Below are 16,995 nucleotides of genomic sequence, written 5' to 3'. Positions count from 1 at the left end.
GCTTTTAATTTTTACAACAGAATTATTCTAAAAGTGCCAGTAATATTTAATTTTAAATTCTTTCATCATGTTGATTTTTTTTACATCATTATTCACAAATATCAAAATCTTGTCCATCCTCTTTTTAAACCTCAAAATAGACATAAAAGGGTTGCAGGCCCCTGTACTACTATCCCTGCATGGTTACAGGGGGCGGGGCAAATCTCAAGCAGTCATTGGGCAAGAGCCGGGTACACCAAGGTTACTAGTCCATCTCAGGAAAACACAGCGAGGCACAGGACAAACAAATACGTGTCACCCCTAAGGGCAATCTGGAGACCTACTAACCCAACATGTTTTTGGGAGGAAGCCGGAGTACCCGGGGAGAACCCACACATGCACAGGGAGAACATGCAGAGAGACCCCAGTCCAGGCCAGGATCTGAACCCACAACCTCCTTCCTGCGCCACTGTGCAGTCCTCCTTTTTTATCTGTGTAATTAAAATAAGTTCCATCCATCCATCCATCCATTTTCTAACACGCTTATCACTCATTGGGTCGCGTGGGGTGCTGGTGCCTATCTCCAGCTGTCAATGGGAGACACCCTGGACAGGTTGCCAGTCTATCGCAACACAGAGACAAACAGGATAAACTGTTATTCTCACACCTAAGGAGAATTTAGAGAGGCCAATTAACCTGTCATGTTTTTTGGACTGTGGGAGGAAGCCGGAGTACCCGGAGAGAACCCACACATGCACAGGGAGAACATGCAGAAAGACTCCAGCCAGGCCAGGATCTGAACCCACAACCTCCTTCCTGCGCCACTGTGCAGCCCTCCTTTTTTTTTATCTGTCTAATTAAAATATGTTCCAATGTACTATAATAAATGTTGCTTTTGTTTGAGTTTTGTATCCGCAAATAAAATGCTTAAAAAATATAAACATATATAATATGAAACAATTTCTTTATATATATATATATATATATATATATATATATATATATATATATATATATATATATATATATATATATATATATATTCTGAATTCTGTTGGATTAGTGTTGGTGAGCAACTTAAGTGTCATGAATAAATAAAGAAGCACATAGTGGAGTCTGGTAAAATACACTAAAATAGTAACTTTTGAAGTGTCGAGTGTGTTTTTGTCGGTTTAAACAAAATAAAAAAAAAGCAGAAGCGTTGAGCCATGAAGTCCAGCCTGACATGCAGTCTCAGCAGAGGGACATCCGGATACCCGTGTGGCCACCCTGATTATTGTCAGCGCCTGGGAGCCATACGGACGCGTCCTGCCCTTCCACGGCTTCAACACTGGGAGTCATGAACCGCTGCAAGGTGACGCGTCCGCTGATTTCCAGCGAAACTTCAGCGCAGACATGCCGATATTATTAATCACCAACTAGCGGCTGGGCGCCAACAGCGAGCAGCAGCTTCCTTTTTCTTTTCTTTTTTTTTATATTTCTCCCACCCACCCGACCTAACGACGGGATCGGGACCATCTTTTGCGCAGTGATACCGACGGCGGAGCGAGCGAGCGAGCGGCGGCGGCCACTCCGGGGAGCGTGGACTGGACCCGGGGGCCGTGTCAGTCCCGACACCATCGGCCTCCTTCAGATCCCAGACGGCCGCCGGAATGGGGTAAGAGCACCGCCGCTTCTCGGAACGCCCCGTCGCCGCCCGACGCCTCGCCTCGCCTCGCAGCCGCCGTGTCCGCACGCGTCGGAGCGCGGAACTTTCTCTCGTTTTGGCACGGGAAGTCGGCGAGCCCGACGAGAAAGTTGAAATCCCAGCAGCTAGGCGCTCGCCTCGCCTGCAGATGCGTGTGCATGGGGCGGGAGGGAGGGGGACGAGAAGCAGGGCGCTACGGCGACGTCAGCTTAGCGGAGACATGCATTAGCATGCTAGCTTAGCTCCGTGGCTGGCGCAGCGGGGCTCCGCTCCGGAGGCGCAGCGGGGAGGGTTCACGTCAGGGGCGCGTGTCCTCAAATTCTCCCACCCACCCACCAGTAGGAATGCCGGGCCGAACCGAGCCGGACCGACCCGAACCCTGTCCGCGGTGCAGCGCGCCATGCATCCAGATGCGTCCAGTCCCGACGTTAGCTGGGCAGCTAGCTGATGTGAGCAGCCGAGGCTGGCCAGGTGACAGGCTTCCGCCGTGGGGTGCGTGGAAAGCAGGTGCTGGCTGACTTACAGCAGCCCCCACACCGCCGCTGAGCGCTGCGCGGAGCCTGCAGAGCTGCATGTGCCTTAAAAGATTTCAGCAGAGGCAAAACACTTAAACGCAAACAGGTGTTTTTTTTTGTTGTTTTTTTTTTTGTTCTGCTTTCTTGGATTCCACATATCAGCTCATATTAAAACACAATCTGATCCTCATCAGGCTTCAGCATTCTTTACATTTAGCTTAAAGGGTGTAAAAACATCCACAAAACCGCCTGCACACTCTTTTTATTTATTGAATAAAAATGAAACCAAAACATGAAACCTGTGGATGAAAATTAATAAAATAAAATAAGCACATCCCTTTGCTGCTTCTGTTGGATATGGGGGGGGGGCGAGTATGACAGGCCTGACGGCTCTTATTAAACCATTTGATTAACCGAGCATCTGCAGTCATAAAACCAGCAGATTCTATTACAGCTTTGTGTTGACACCGTGCCAGGGCGGGAAGACATTGGCAATCGGCAAGCAACTGTTGCAGCCCATCAGTCTGAGGCGGGTTTTTTATTTTTTTTAGGCCGTTTCCAAACTGCCGTCCGTCGTCCTGCAGCGGGGGGACGATTATCCGCAACTGGGGAGACGTTTGAGACGGCTGCCGATCTGCCCAGGGGCGGACTTCCTGGCCGATTCACCCCAAGGTCAGGTCGCTTGGAGGAACGGCTGAAAAGCCCCACAGGCCCCGACCTGAGGCTCTGCGCGTCTCTGCGCGTCTCACTTAGCACGTTACACGTCGTGACAGGAAAAAAACTGAAAGTGCTGCCAGGGGAGTGTTGTCCCGAACTCTCACCTGAAACGAACATGTCCGCGCGGTTTTCGTTTTTGTTTTTGTTTTTTGCCGCAGGCACATTTCGAGGCCAACGAGACGCTGGGAGAAAACCTCGTGCTGACTGTGAGGCACGGCGGCGGGCGGTGTATGATTTGGGCCACCTTTCACCCACTTAACTGACTGTGAACTCCTCTGCACGCAAAAGAATTTAAAGTCAGCTAAGGACATGTCATTTGATCTACTTTTCCTTTTTTAATGCGAATCATTTAAAGATTACGACGCGTTCCCTTCATTTTCTGTTTGCATTTAAAGGAACTGTCAGAGTTTCTGCCTGCAGCCCAGAAACAGGCAAGCCTGGTCAGTCCATCTCTAACTTGTTGCTGTATATTCAGTACTTTTCTTTCTGTTTAATGTCTATTTCGGTCATTTTTTTGAAGCATATTGCCGATGAAGCCTGACCACTGCAGTAAATGCCTGTACTTTTGGGCAGAAATGGAGCGAAAGGAATGGGAAATGTGCAGAAACCCTGATATGATCAAAGCTCCATTACAGCTGGAGATATATTTGCACAGCAAAGTGCTTACGTGTTGCCTCTGGAAACTGGTGTCGTGTTTATTTAAAGCCAGCCTTTTCCTGTTACTTTCTTCCTCTTTGTATTCATTTATTTATACATGCACCCCCCCCCCCCCCACACACACACACACACACACACACCAACACACGTCGGCCTGTTGATAACACCTTGATGCTCTACTTACACAGGCTTTTGTTGTCTCTCCTTGTGCACAACCTTTGTACATGTGCGTGCACACTTGGACTTGATGCTGTGTGTGTATCTATAATATCCCGGTGAACTATATATAGCGCCTAACAGAGTTTGTAACTTGATCCAAATTGTCTCTCAGGGCTACTGAGAGCTGTACGTTTCTTTCCTCTGGAGGTGAAATGTCTCACTTTCTAAGAGCTGCTAGCAGCTTCCTCTTTTCTCTTTTTTTTTTTTAGACTTTCTGTATAAAAGTACAGCCACTTGCATGCATGCTTTTTCTCAGTCTCTTAAAGCGGCAGGTCGGACTGTCGTTTAGGAACAAACTAGTCGACAACAATTTGCATTAGTCTTAATTGGTCCAGCTAAGGCGTGCGCGTGGCCTTCGTGGCCGTCCGTCTTTTAAGCTCACCTCTCTCCGCTGTAGGTCCACACAGATTTGTAGAGCCGCTGACAAAAGTGTCTCTTATCTGGTTAGGTGATCTGAGAACTTCGGGGTGAGTTACAGGGAGTGGCGCTAAGGTGAGCCATGAAAGAATAATGCGATACCGAGAACGCTTCCTGACAACAGAACATACCGAGACACTGAAGTGTGGCTCTAATGAAGTAAAAAAAGGAAGACCTCGGGCGAATTCCCCAAGGATAAAGCCTTTATCTTGTGACGCCTGCATTGTGCTGCGTGTTTTCATACCAGCGCTGTTGTGCTTATCTTTTGCATGTTTTGCATACAGGGCTGTCGACGGAAAAAACTTACAGCAGGCTCCTAATTCGGAGCTCAGGACCCGGGCTGGCTCTTTAACTCGATTTTGGCCGATCGGGGGAGAATAACAAAAAGTGAGCCGTAGTCGTCTCTGCATGCTTTCTTTCTTCTGTGCAGACTGAACGACCCTGCTCGCGTTGAAGTGGATGTGACATTTTAACCATCAGCCGCAGAACCTGGAAAGTCCTGGATTCAGCAGATGTTCACCTCAAATGATCGCATCTGTTTTCTTCCTGTTGCAAAACAAAACATGAAGAAATGTAGTTTCAGTTTAGACTTGTATTAAAATTAGATATACCGTATTTTTCGGACTATAAGTCGCACTTTTTTTCATAGTTTGGCCGATCCTGCGACTTCTGTTCAGGTGCGACCTATATATGAATTTTAAACGGTAAATCACACTGACCAACATGAACCAAGAAGTAAACATTACCTTCTATAGCCACAAGAGGGCGCTCTAGGCTTGTGAACACTATCCTGCTCCTGTACAAATTAATTGACACATTAACTTATAGACAACAAAGACTGAATACATGTTTTTATGTTGTTTCGCTGTTTCAGTCTGCATTCAGGCAGCGGAGCGTTACATGGTGCAGCTCGAAGGAACCAGACCAGTTACTGGGCTGTCTGTGAAGCTAACAACAGCTAGCGCTAGCCTACAGGTCTGTTGTCTGGGCGGGTTTACAGCTTCGCTGATGCACGTGAGGCTAGTGAGCTTTAAGTTGCTCTGAAACATCTGTGGCTTACTGTTAGCTTAGCATGTAGCACTATTACGCTCACGGTCTAATTTCAACGTAACTTTGACAACTTTCAAACGTAACGAGCCGTTATGAGCAATTACGTAACGAGCCGTTGGAGTTGCTGGCTTTTTATGCTAATTTACCCCATTCAACCTCCCAGGTATGTGTCATATTACAGTTGTGTAATTGAATAAGTTGTCTTACCAGATGAAATGTCAGTTTTTAGTCTCAGATTGTGAAATAAAATTCTAAATAAATGTGACTTGTAGTCTTGTGCAATTTATGGATGTGTTTTTCCCCTCATTATGACGCATTTTTTCTCTGATGCGATTTATATTCCCGGAGCGATTTATTGTCTGGAAAATACGGTAAAGCTATTTTAGGCTAATAATAACAGAGGTTATGCCGAAGCCAGATTGAAGCGATCGAGTTTCATAAGGTGTTGAGTTTCAAATATTTGTATTGTGACAGCACTAATTTCCACGTGGAATCACAAGGAAGCATAAAATTGATTAGGTTTGAGATCTGAGGTTGTGACAAACCGGCAGCGCCTGGTAAAAGCTTTCATATACTAAACTTTTCAACATTTTGTCTTGTTACAACCAAAAAAATCCAGTGTATTATTTAGTGTCAAAATAGTTTATGATTATAGATTGAAAGGGGGAAAAATATTTTCTAAGTTTTTTTGACAGATGCAACTAACTATAGACAATACCACTTATTTTTAACTGTAATAAAAGCTGTCAGTCTTTTTTGGATGTATTTCAACCAGTTTTTCACGTCTTAAAATTGAAAATCCTGCCCATTTTTCCTCTGCATAACAGGTTAAGCTCAATCAGATTGGATGGAGAGCATCTGTGAACATCAGTTCCGGTCTGGCCTTAGAGTTTCCATTGGAGTTAAGTCTGGACTTTGACTTGGCCATTTTAGCAAGCTTTGATCTAAAGCATTTTATTGTTGCTCAGTACGTTTAGGGTTGTTGTCCTTCGGAGCGGTGAAGCTCCGCCCCGGTTCAAAGTCTTTTGCAGCCTCTTAACAGCTTTTTATCCAGCATTACACTGCATTTAGCTCCACTCATACCCTCATTGACTCTAACCAGTTTCACTGTATTTGCTGATGAAAAACATCCTCAACCGCATCATGCTGCTTCCACCATGTATCACAGTGGAGATGGTGTGTTTAAGGCGATTGTGTTTATCTCTGCCACACAAAACCTACTCAGCGGAGCAGATCACCTTCTTCCATGTATTTACTGTGCAGCTGCCTTGAGGCAAACTTGATATTTTACTTCTTGCCACTTGGTCAGAGTTGTAAAGTCTAATATCTGCTTCTCAACACGTTCTCTCGACTAAGCTTTGGATCTCTGCAGCTCCTCCACAGCAGCCATGGAGCTCTTAGCTGCTTCTCAAACTAATATTGGAAAAAATAAAAATACTCGACACCACTTTTGATACTGTGGTTACTTTTTTTTTTTTTTTTTTTTTTTTTTTTTTAGAAAACACAGGGTTATTTCTGGTTAAGAGCAAAACATGGCAAACTTAACTTTAACTTCCTTTATTTGGGCAAAACCAATAAGAAGGGAACAATTTTCCACTTATTTAGAGAAATATATTATTTAAATGTCACTTCCTCGTTGAGTATTATATTGATTTTTTTTTTCAAAGAGATATATGATTAGACTATATTGTTTATAGCAAGATGGTCTATGTTGCGTTATAATTATACTGTCATGTATTCCAGGAGGTTATTTTTCCAGCTGTTTCTTATATTTATCTACAGCTGTTTGTTAAAATGTGCCTATGAGACACTTGGGATTTGATTCAGATGCCTTTCTATGACTTCATGAAAACACATTGACATAAATATTGTCTATCTGTGTTCAGCCTAAAATTTCTCGAGATATTATTTTTTTTATCGATTAGTATAAGTGTTAATATTCCTTATGCAAATGTGCACCTTTGAATCAGTCATGCAATTGTTAAATTTTATTGTGCTTTTCTTTAGTGTTCAACAGTGGGCTTCCATTTGCCTGTATACTTGCTGTTGATAGAAATAAATGTCACAACTGAGGCACAGATAAATAATCAGTGTATTCTAAAATGTTTCCTTGGCGGTTAACAACAGCAGGATATGCTGCTACAGGTTTCTGGGCTAATTGTCAGCGGCTCCACCTTAACCTGTGTTACTATTAGCCACGTTAGCCTCCAATAGCTTCACAAGAAAACGTCTGAGAAGTAACAGATGGGGTAGTACGGGATTGTTTTATTACTTAACCATTTATTAGCCAACTGGAAAGTGGGCTGATTAACATTTTCCTGCGTTAACCTGTGGCGCAGTAGGACGGAGCGTTGCATGGTGTGGAAGCTAACCTTTAAACAGATGCCGTTAGCTCAGTGAACACCAACGGTCATACTGTATTTCCAGCTACGTTCCAGTCTTTCCCCTCTTGGAATCGTATTTCTTTGTGCTTTTTTCCACTGGATCTTGGACCATTATTCATTGTTTTGCTGGGAGATGCTCATAAAGTGTGTCGTCCACGAGGTTTACTACTACATGTCGCTCTCAAGCATCAGCATCGTAGCGTTAGCTTAGCATGTGGCATCGTTCAGCAGTTTTTATTTTTTTTTGCTGTTCATCTGCCTCCCAAGGAAAGTTCCTCCAAACATTGATTTTTTTTTGTTTTTTTGTTTGTTATGTTGATAAATTGGGTCGAATATGTTTTTCTGGAGTCTAAACTTCCAGCAGCAGATTGTTGTTAAGATGCGCGGCTGCAGGGAGACGGAAAGTCTCTGTTAATGCGGCGCTGCGGTCGGAAGAAGTGAAACAATTTTGGGGAAATGAGAATAGGCCGGCTTATATCGATATTGACACAAACGAGTATGTTTGAATAATTCATTTTAAAATTATTGATTATTCCGAGATCTCAATTATTTTTGACAGCCCTAATACGCAGCGTCGCCTCTGTCTTTGTAAAGTGCCTTGAGAAGACGTATTGAGATTTGGTGCTATAAAATTTAATTTAATTGTCTACTGTTTAACTGATTTCTTGAAGGTATTAGGGTGGATGGTATTTTATTCAGGTGGTTTCAGAGTAAAGATGAGTGAATAAAAAGGCATGCTGCACGTTTTCATATTTTAACTGTAGAAAATGTTAAAAACCATGTTTCTGTTTCCCCCAACTTCAGCTGTATGCTGCAGTACTTTGTGTTGGTCAGCCAGAAAATAAAAACAACCCAATAAATGTGAGAAATATTTGTCAAAGGTAAAATATTAAATAGTCTCCAGGCAAAATTCAACGTGTTTCAGTGAGTGCAGGCGGCTGTTTCTGCTTTGCTGCGACTTCAGCCGAGGTTACATTCAGACCCGAGTTTTGGTCCCAGCTGTTGCGTAATGCCTTGTGCAACTTCTAATGATTTACAGAGGAACAACATTTAGATCATAGTTTGGTTTTGGCACTTTGCTCTAATTAGACAATGTTGAAATGTCAATGTTTACTATGCATTCCTGCTTCTGAAATGGTTGCCCTACAGTGCAGAAAGACATACAAAGCGCCGAGGCTGCATTTACTCATAGCGGTGCAGACGGCATGAAATGTTCGATTCAGGAGTTTATTTTTTTGCAGCTACATGTTCTGCCACTCCGGTTTGCAGGCTGGTTCTCCTCTCTTAAATCAACAGCGAGGTGTTTTCATCTCGAAGCTGAATGGCTTCTGCTCATCAGTCTTGTTTTACAGCTGCTTCTGTGCCATAATGCATGCCTTCAGCCCGTAATGAAGCTGCAGTTAAGTTGTTTTCCTTGCTCCATTTGGATGTCTTCCCAGAATGTCTTGGAGAGGATACAACCCTTAACCCTCTGTGCAAAACAAACCCAGGTCGTCCCTGTTCCTGAACCTCGCCGAAAACCATTCGTTGAGTTCCTGAAAGCTTCTCTGCGCTTTATTTTCGTCCCGTTACAGCAGGAGTTGGCGTAGAGCAGCCGGCAGCTCAGAACGTGAAAATTGTCAGTGCTTTCTTTCCTCTGTTTGGTTCCGGCCACAACAACAAAACACACGGCTTCTGCTGAACTCGCCTCTCTGTCTCTCTCTCTCATTCAGTGCTCTGCTCTGGTGTCAAAGAAAGGTCCGTCTAAGGTCACGTTTCCTGCTGTCGCTGCTCACTGAAGCCATGTCACATGAAGCTGTTGGCTGAAAGATTATGTAACGTACAGGAAGTAAGAGGAGCAGGAAACGCATTAAAGCCCCCATAAAGCACATTTTAGGTGTAAAACTGGTACGTCAAATCGGTTTCACACCGAGGATTCTCCGTCCATAATTGCATGCTTAACCATTTGAGAATACACAGGTCCGAGACGCTGCATAGACAGGAGAATAACAAACCTTTTAAAAGGCCTGTGTGATATTAGGAAATTAAATGGTTGCGATACAGTTGTTGAATACTGCAGTTGTGTTTAACCCATGTTTTTTTCTCGTCCCATTCCCTCCATTATTGCAGTTTCCCCACCACTTTCCCTTGTTTGGTGCATTAAGGGCAGTGCAAATCCATCCAACTGTCCAAATAAACCGTCTGCATGCAGTTAACACCCGTTAATGCACGTTCCTGGAAATATAACGATCTACCAAATATTGCATCCAAGCAGTCCGTAGCAATTGCAGTTATGCACGCATTGATACCGTGGAGGCAACTGCGATTCGACATATTGTGCAGCTCTACTTTTTAATGACGAGTCAGCAGTCTGCACCCTGTCTTCTAATGTGTTTGCTTCCCACTAGACCTCTGGAGCTTTGGGTTCTGCACCATCTTGAATCCTGACCATCTAAATACACGCAGACACCTGTGCATGCTAAGTTTTGAAGGGAGACATATTTTTTTCTTTATGTTTCCTCTGTGGTTATTCTGTGTAGGTTTGTCACGACGGTGAAATGTTGAACTCGATTCCAATACCAAGAAAAATGCAAGACGCCGTGTTCGTTACCACAGCAATCTTTCTTGAAAGCACAGCGTTCTTTCTAAGAAAGATCAGAGAAATATAACTGACTAAGCTGCAGTATGACAATATTTCAATTGTCTTAAGTTGTTCAAAACCATTAAGTAGTCGACAATTCAGCATTGAAGTGTTTCACTTTTTTAGTATAGCAGAACAGTAGACAACTTGGCACTCAGTTTATGTGTTAATAACCTTTATGGAAGTATGAACCTTGGATTTAGTTGTGCAATTAATTGGAAAATAACAAACGTTTCACACCCGAAACATCTGGAAACATCTGGAATTTGAGGCTTGGAGGAGGAGCGGGCCATCTTGCTGGGTTCAGGGCTGGGGTTGGGTTTTGGCTGGTGCTTTTGCTTGCCCCGGTAATAGGGTGGAGGGTTCTGGTTTGGGGGTTGGGTGGCGAGTGGCCTCGTTGGGGGACCGGCTTGGTGTGGTCTTCGTGGCAGGGGTGTGCTGTGTGGGCCTGGTTTGGGCACATCCGGGTTTGTGGAATGGGCTCTGGTTGGCTGGCTCGTTCAAATTGTGCTGGCTCTGGGAGGATGGGTTTGGTGGTCTTCGAGGCTGGGATCGGGGCTGGGGGCTGGGGTATGGACTGGATTTGCCCAGGTTAGGGCTATTCCTGTGTTGGTCCTTGGGCTCCCATGTTCTGCGGTGCCTTTTAGGAGGTTCTGGTCGCCGCATTGTCTGCCTCGGCGCCTCAGGGGGCGAGTCTTTGGCTCCTAACAACCACTATTGAATTTTTTTTTTACACTAACAAACACTCACAGGTGCTTGGATTCAGGTGCTTTTAGATACACTTCTATACAGGAAAACCCTATCATTAACCATGGCTGTTACCAAATTTAATGATCTTAAATAATACGGCGTACTTTTATTGATGTTATCAAAAGCCTAGGTTGTTTGTACCTGTGCTACTTTTCCTGTTTTTGTTCTTTTTTTGTTGTTCCAAAGATGTTATCTCGTCCTCTCGTTTTGCTCTTCTCTATTTTTGTCACATTTTCTCCCATTTAACGTTTTTGCCTCACCTTTCTCTCTTCCTTTCTTTCTCCTTTACATTTCTGTTTCTGTCTCCATTGAATTTTACATTATCCCAAAAGTATTGTCCAATGAAGTTTTTGCCTGCAAACAAAGCAGAGCACTATAGAGAAAGCAGTAATGCGCCACTTTGTGAAAGTGTACAAATACATTGCTAATATTTTTCTTCTACCAAGCTTTCCATTAAATGGTAGATCTGTGAGTTTTCCGGAGGTTTCCCCAAGTCCCTTTTTTAATAACGGTGCATGCGCAAGACCGTCTTACCTTCTCTTCCGCTCTTCAGGGGGATCATTTGAAAAAAATGACACAACTCTACTCTTATCTTAATTCTTTCTGTTGAGGCATTCCTCTTCTTCTCAAAAACTTGTATGCGGTTTTCTTCTTGCGACTGTCAGCCATGTTCAAAGTATATGGTGTGAGCAGCTACAATGACTGGCTAACCGCTAAGCTAACGGCTAAGCTAACCGGATACTAGAAGTGTGCACATTCACACTCTGTTTGGTTTGAGTTTTTACAGGTTTTATTGTCAAGATGGAAGGACCATTTCACCCAGTATAACAAAAAGAACCTGATTACCAACTATAGCTTTAATATCACAGAACACAGCTTTATATGAGCAACCAGCTTCTGTCTTTCTCAATCTTTCTCAACACCTTCGAGAGCCCTCCGGTCAGCCAGCAAGATCAAAGTTAAGGCGTAGAGGTGATTGAGCACTCGCTGTTAAATACCTTTACATATCCACACAGCTCGGAGCACGGAAACATTTTAAATGTCCTTTAAAATCTCAGCTCTTCTCTCTGGTCTTTGACTGATTAACTACGGCATACAAAATAATTCCTAGAAAATAAAACTGTTCTGAGTTTTTATTCTTATTATGGTTTTATTTTATTTGCTATTTTATGGTCGTTGGTGAAGCCGTGAAGGTGTTGCAATGCTTCCCAAACACAAGTAGTATTGTATCCGCTGGGTTTTCTGGGTATTCAGAGACCAGACGCCTCCTGGTTTTATTTCTTTTGTCATTTACACTTTGTCTAAATGCAGTGATGAGTGGTCCGTGGTGATCAGGGGGGGATTTCTGTACTTGGTGGATTTATGTTGAGCAGAGATGAATACATTTGAAGAAGTTTTTTTTCTTCTTTCTTTCAACTATCCATGATTGTGTCTGTGCTAAATTGTCTTTATGCGTTCAGGCTGCAAATGCACCTGTCAGTCGGCCAGAGTTTATAATCGGCCAATTTTCCCCTGATGGGCTGTGATTGTGATTGCCGGGTCAAATAGTGAATCGAATGATTTTTTCCTATTCATGAAATCAAAACTAGGGACTTCCACCATTTTCTGTCATCAACTAACAGCGTGTACTTTGATGAACGTTTTGGTAGTTTAACAAAAAATTGGTAAAGGTTTGTGACCTAAGATCCTATGCATGAGCGGGGAGAATCTTGTAATATTAGAATAGACCAAAATCATAGTTGGCAGGTCAGACCTCCAAGGAAACTAGCATCGGCCTGCAACCGTTTTATCGGTGAATCTCTAATTCAGCAGTCTTTTGTTTTTGCATGTGTTCGGTCATTTTAGCATATGGCAGCTAGCTATTTAGATAAAGTACGGAAATATTTATATGAGTTTGAGCGAAAACTCTCAGTAAAGGTGAGAAGTCAGATTTTGGGGAAACGTTGCAGAGCTCCCTGAAATTACTCAAACAGAAGAACAGGGAGTCTTTAAAAGGTATTTATTGTTTGTAATCTCTAATCTGTCATTCGTTCACTGATCCACTGGAGAAATCGCTGGAAAACCCCCCCTAGCAGTGGAGACATTTTGAAGTCACGTCAGTCCTTCATTGGTGATTTATTTTGTTGTCAGTCACACATGTTGTGTTAGCCACGGCCTTTTCCTAGCAGACACACCACAATCAGTCCATTTTCTCCCCCCTCTCTGGCTGGCGCCACGCAAAAATGCAGGACGCTGCGATCTGATGTCACAAGCGTCTCAGCCCTGCGTCCGTGTAATCGTATGAGCCCCTGCGTCACGTTATTCATTATTAATTCGTCGGTCGTGTTAAACACTTCGGCCTCTGTGTTTCTCTGTGTCCACGCCGCAGCAGAAGCTGCCTTGGCTTCGTCTGTTGTTCTCTCTGGTGGCCCTGACTTTCCAGGACTCTCTGCGTCTATTAATAACAGCCCTGCGTGACCCACTGGGACTAAACAGGAGCTCTTATGTGCGTCTTCCTCGTGGATACAGAGCAAATATGTTTGGTTAAAAATCCCATTTCTGTCAGAGTACAGCTGTAGCGTCGTAGAAAAGTATTTGCACCCCCTGGAGCAGTTCCACATTGTGTTTATTTACAGCCACAGGCATCTAAAATGTACGTTCTGTTAGGATTTAGTGCCATACAGCAGTGGTGTCCGATTCTTTTGCCACGTGCAGCAAAATTGTCAAGTCAAAATGAAGATTTGGGTTCATCCAGGTCTGCTTTTGAGTAAAGGTGTCTGGATATTCAGTGTCCTATTTACTATGTTGTTGAAAGAATGCAAAAGTTATAATTATTAAACAAAGTGTTTAATGTGCCAGCATTCTTTATGGCGGTTGGTGGGGGCAAATTTTATTTCATTAATAGTTTGCTTAATAACTTTAAATCACTGATGATACCCTCTGCTTCATAAGCGGGATTATAGCCCCGTTTCCATTGGAATGACTGAATGTTGGCCTGCATTTTGTGGCCATCTATGACTTCCATGACCTTTTTTTTAACACATGATGATCATGTGACTTGTAATTTTTTTTAAAACTCATTGAATTATTCCCACTTATTTGGTTAGAAACAGTGATGGGACCCGTCTGGACAGGATCCCATCTTTAAATCAGGTTTTCCTCTGCAGCAACTAGCTCGAGTGCAAGGGAAGCATTTTCAGTCACTGTGCTGAAAGACCTCACCTTTTGGAGAAGTCCATTCCCAGCAGCGGGTTTAGCCGCATGTTTAGTAAAAGATAGATTAAAAAGGCAATAAGGCGAAACAATATGGAAGAAAAACATGAATCCTGTAGAACCAGACGGCAATCATGTGTTCACTTTCTTCCCCGGGCCTCCTGTTTCACAGACAAAATAGTTAAGTTGCATGAAAATACACAAGTCGGTCTTTTTACTTAACTTTCTTACAGTAGCTGTTGTTTTTCAGTGCCAATATATGGACAATTTATTGATGAACTAAGAGAAAAAGATTTAACTGATGTGTAAAATTTGATTGACGTTTTAAAGCTGTTTTTTAAAAAAAACAACGTAAGTGAGGAAAACAATCTGTACGGATCTGAACGGCGTGTTGGATGGATCGGATAGTTTGGTGTGTTTCAGTCTTAAGAACGATTTATTCAAAGTCCTTACCTCAACCCAGTAGGAAAGCTGGGGCAAGACTTGAAAGCAGAAATTTAGTCGCGCAACATTGAATCTGAGCCAAGAAAAATGAGAAATAGGTTTCTCAGAAATCGTGATGATGCACAACCTGTCGAAACGACACATAAGTGACCCACAGAAGGAGTACTGCGATGTTCTAGGGTGTGACGCTGTGTGTGAGGTTGAAAAAGGAGGAAAAAATAGCCTAACACTTAAAGGGCTGTGCATAAAAATCGCTATAAAGATTAATATTGATGTTTTTAAAAACAATTTAATATCAATATTCTGGCTTTCAATATCGATATACCTCCCAACCCCTAGGGGGCGGTATCACAGCACGGCATCACTGTTCACAGTGAGGAACTGCAAGCGAGACGAATTTGCAGAACGGCCGAAAGGATTTTAGAAGCTCCTTTGTCCCTAAAATCAGACGTTTGGGCACATTTTGGATTTCTGTGATACGTTAAATACATTGTACCAAATGCACTTTATTTTCCTGTTAATATATCAGTGTTCAATAAATTGAACAGAAATATAATATTTGGCTGGTTTCGTTGACTGAATGACTTTGGGCATTAATTTGAAAGTAATAAATATCGATATTGGAGTTAATTCAAATCAAGCTGAGCTATATAGAGAATTGTATCGTATCATGAGCTATGTATCGAGTATCGTATCAAATCGGCTCATCCTAGATGATACCCATCCCTAAACACTTATAAATTGTTTGTCAGGCAAAAACCTTTTGGTCTACTGGCATTCAACTCAGGTTACGTGGAAATTACACTTGAATTACATACTTCTAGTTATCTCCTTGTGAAAATTAATTTCCTATTAGATACCAAACCATCTATTCCTTAACGCTGTCCAAAGGTCGCAGTAAAAACGTGGGTCTCTGTTGCAAAGAGTAACAGTTGGTGTCAGTCATTCACACCAACCTACCAGAGAAAATGGATCCCAGTGTGAAAAGAATCTGCTGATGCATTTAAGAAAACATGAAAGAGCTAACTGTGACTGGACTGTTGTCGTGTTTCAGAACCGTTCAAGACCGCGGATCATTGTGTTAAACACTGACCCAGTTAAAACTGCAGCATCTGGAGACGTAGCGCCACATGATGCATCTTTCCCAGTTCAGCTGGATCATCTCCAAGCAGAAACCTTTTTAACAGTCTTGGTAACTTGATTTTCTGTTCAGCATCAATATAGAATTTATTAATAATTGTTTAACATGCATTTTTAGAGGGTGATTGCACGTGTTTTATACTAGTTGTGACATCCTCGGGCAACTCCCAGAGAGTTTTCCTTTGGTTGGATCGATCTTCATGCCTTCGGGGGAAAAGGGTAATTATTATCAGTTTTCCCATTCGTTTCTTTTTCACAAACGTGTCTGAATTAGTGGTTAAAGCGAACATTAAAGATTTTAGCTGTAAAACAGGAGCCTCTGTCTCTGCTGCAAGCGCTACAAGTTTTAGAAGCGTCTTTGCTCCAACAAAGCTGATTGAAAAAGCTGACTACCTCCTCGGCATGTCCCTGAGCTCTGCAGAAACCTTCTAATGATTCTGGTGCAACGTCTAAAACCAGGACAACGTCTAAAACCAGGACACCATCGTTTGAGGATGAGGTTTGGACTAGGGATGGATGATATATCGGCCTGAACATCGGTATCGGTTGATGTTAGACAATTTTCACAAGTAAAACTGGGTCAACATTAAGGACCGGTTTATTTCCATCTTGTTGCCTTTGTGTTTAACTGAAGCGGAGAAGCCATGTCGGCGTTGTGGAGATTTTTATTTTTTCCTTTATGTCAAAAGGATCAGGAACGATATGTATATATCGGTTATGGGTAGTGTTGCGCCGATGCCATTTTTTGGCCCCGATACCTGATACCTGGCTATGCAGTATTGGCCCATACCGATACCATCTGTTTGAAATTGATGTGTGTGTGTGTGTGTATATATATATATGAAGAACTGCATACTAGTTAAGGTAGTAGAACTTTTTATTGCCTAGCTGGAATGCGTGACAATAGTTGAATAAACTTTTGGCATTCAATGGCAAAAATAGTGCAACATTCGTGAAATTATAACATGTATAATAGTAGTGCAACAGTAAAACAGTAAAATTACATTAGTAATTGAATAATTTCTTTTAAACCCTGAGTTTTGGCTATCAAATGCCAAAATAGTGCAACTTTCATGAACTTATATAACATGTATAATATTAGTCGGGAGAGAGAAGGCTGCGTTCAAGTGACATACAAACATTAAAATGGTATCGGTGCCTCTTTGTTGGTACTCGCCGATACCAATACCACCATTTTAGTGCTGGATCGGGGCCCCATCCCAT

General features: G+C 42.7%; 1 protein-coding gene across 2 annotated transcripts in view; it reads left to right on the top strand.

Moving 5' to 3' along the window:
- Nucleotides 1–1,242: 1,242 nt before the first annotated feature.
- The window catches only part of bcl9l (bcl9 like), a 42,328-nt gene continuing 26,575 nt past the window's right edge, over nucleotides 1,243–16,995 (top strand). For both annotated transcript variants that reach the window (XM_036149510.1, XM_012868293.3), the window contains exon 1: nucleotides 1,243–1,636. The gene's annotated coding sequence lies outside the window, so the exon portion shown is untranslated. The remainder of the gene's footprint in view (nucleotides 1,637–16,995) is intronic.

Source organism: Fundulus heteroclitus, chromosome 18 (genome assembly GCF_011125445.2).
Source record: "Fundulus heteroclitus isolate FHET01 chromosome 18, MU-UCD_Fhet_4.1, whole genome shotgun sequence".
Classification (NCBI taxonomy): domain Eukaryota; kingdom Metazoa; phylum Chordata; class Actinopteri; order Cyprinodontiformes; family Fundulidae; genus Fundulus; species Fundulus heteroclitus.
This window is presented reverse-complemented; position numbering and strand designations above follow the sequence as displayed.